Here is a 2,540-nt window from a genome sequence, read left to right as displayed (position 1 = left end):
GCAAATCTTTACTCTGTGCAACGATAGTTGTTTGACCTTCGCCTTCACTTATGCATCTCAAACCATAGATCTATATGAACGTTTTGCTCATTGGTTCGGTACTGCTCCTTTGAACCTCTAAGCATTTATCTCTTTTCTGAACTTGCTTCAGATCCAATGCTGTAAAGAAATCTTGTGAAACCTGTTTCTGCGTACTTGTCCATCCGCAATCTCAACTTTTCAATGCTTTAGATCAGGCGGTTTAACCTTATAGAAAATTTTCCAAACCGGTATATGCCATTAGTCCCCTTGTTGAACCGCCAGATGTTGGTTGCTTCATGAAACTCCGGTTCAGATAGTTCTGTCTCCGGTTTAACAGTGCACATACCAACGTACCTTGATCAAATGCATTTTTGAACCGGGATCTTCTACCTTGCAGATTCCATCATGGCCAAGCAAGTATATGAGTGCAATTGGGTTCCTTCTCGTGTCACAGAGGATCAACTGGACGATTTAGTCCTGATTGGCGCTTTAGGCAGCAAAGGTACCATCCATTGGAGGGCTCCTGGCAAAGAATGCCTTCCCACACCTCGAGAAGGATAGGTTGTTGTTTTCGTAGATCACTTAGCCCGGGGCTTTAAGCCGCCCGGTTCTAAATTTTACCAGGATGTTTTAGCTGATTTCCAACTCCATCCGCAAGACACTGGCCCCATCTCTGTTACAAATATGTGTCACTTCCAAGTGCTCTGTGAGGTGTTCTTTCAAGAGGAGCCCACAGTGGAATTGTTCAGAGACCTTTTCCATCTAAACCGCCGTACTGAGTTTACTGATGGCTCTAATACAGAGTTGGGTGGCATGGCGATTCAGAAAAGGAAAGAGGTCACATACCCTCACGCCAAGCTGCACAGTCACCCCAAGGAGTGGAATCAGACATGGTTCTACTACAAAGACACCTCCCCTGCTGGTGAGAATCCCTTGCCTGGCTTTCGTCTGGAGCGGCTCAGCAATACTGATGGGGAACGTTGCAGAAAACAAAAATTTTCCTACGGTTTCACCAAGATCCATCTATGAGTTTATCTAGCAACGAGTGATCGGATTGCATCTACATACCTTTGTAGATCACGCGCGGAAGCGTTCAAAGAACGGGGATGAGGAAGTCGTACTCGACGTGATCCAAATCACCGGAGATCCTAGCGCCGAACAGACGGCACCTCCGCATTCAACACACTTTCGGTCAGCATGACGTCTCCTCCTTCTTGATCCAGCAAGGGGGGAGGAGAGGTTGATGAAGATCCAGCAGCACGACGGCGTGGTGGTGGATGCAGGGGTCATCGCAGCAGGGCTTCGCCGTTCTACTGCGAGAGGGAGAGGTGTAGCAGGGGAGAGGGAGGTGCCAAGACTCAAGGGTGCGGCTGCCCCTCTCTCCCCCCTTTATATAGGCTCCCTAGGGGGGCGCCGGCCCTAGGAGATGGGATCTCCTAGGGGGGCGGCGACCAAGGGTGGAGTGGCCCCCAAGGCAAGTGGGGCGCCCCCCACCCTAGGGTTTCCAACCCTAGGCGCAGGGGTGGGCCAAGGGGGGCGCACCAGCCCACTATGGGCTGGTTCCCCTCTCCACTTCAGCCCATGGGGCCCTCCGGGATGGGTGGCCCCACCCGGTGGACCCCCGGGACCCTTACGGTGGTCCCGGTACAATACCGGTGACCCCCGAAACTCTCCTGATGGCCTAAACTGCACTTCCTATATATAATTCTTCACCTCCGGACCATTCCGGAACTCCTCGTGACGTCTGAGATCTCATCCGGGACTCCGAACAACTTTTGGGTTACTGCATATTCATAACTCTACAACCCTAGCGTCACCGAACCTTAAGTGTGTAGACCCTACGGGTTCGGGAGACATGTAGACATGACTGAGATGGCTCTCCGGTCAATAACCAACAGCGGGATCTGGATACCCATGTTGGCTCCCACATGCTCCTCGATGATCTCATCGGATGAACCACGATGTCGAGGATTCAAGCAACCCCGTATATAATTCCCTTTGTCAATCGGTACGTTACTTGCCCGAGATTCGATCGTCGGTATCCCAATACCTTGTTCAATCTCGTTACCGGCAAGTCACTTTACTCGTACCGTAATGCATGATCCCGTGACCAGACACTTGGTCACTTTGAGCTCATTATGATGATGCATTACCGAGTGGGCCCAGAGATACCTCTGCGTCATACGGAGTGACAAATCCCAGTCTTGATCCGTGTCAACCCAACAGACACTTTCGGAGATACCCGTAGTATACCTTTAGTCACCCAGTTACGTTGTGACGTTTGGTACACCCAAAGCACTCCTACGGTATCCGGGAGTTACACGATCTCATGGTCTAAGGAAAAGATACTTGACATTGGAAAAACTCTAGCAAACGAACTATACGATCTTGTGCTATGTTTAGGATTGGGTCTTGTCCATCACATCATTCTCCTAATGATGTGATCTCGTTATCAATGACATCCAATGTCCATAGTCAGGAAATCATGACTATCTGTTGATCAACGAGCTAGTTAACTA

This window comes from Triticum dicoccoides, chromosome 6A, assembly GCF_002162155.2.
Source record: "Triticum dicoccoides isolate Atlit2015 ecotype Zavitan chromosome 6A, WEW_v2.0, whole genome shotgun sequence".
Classification (NCBI taxonomy): domain Eukaryota; kingdom Viridiplantae; phylum Streptophyta; class Magnoliopsida; order Poales; family Poaceae; genus Triticum; species Triticum dicoccoides.
This window is presented reverse-complemented; position numbering follows the sequence as displayed.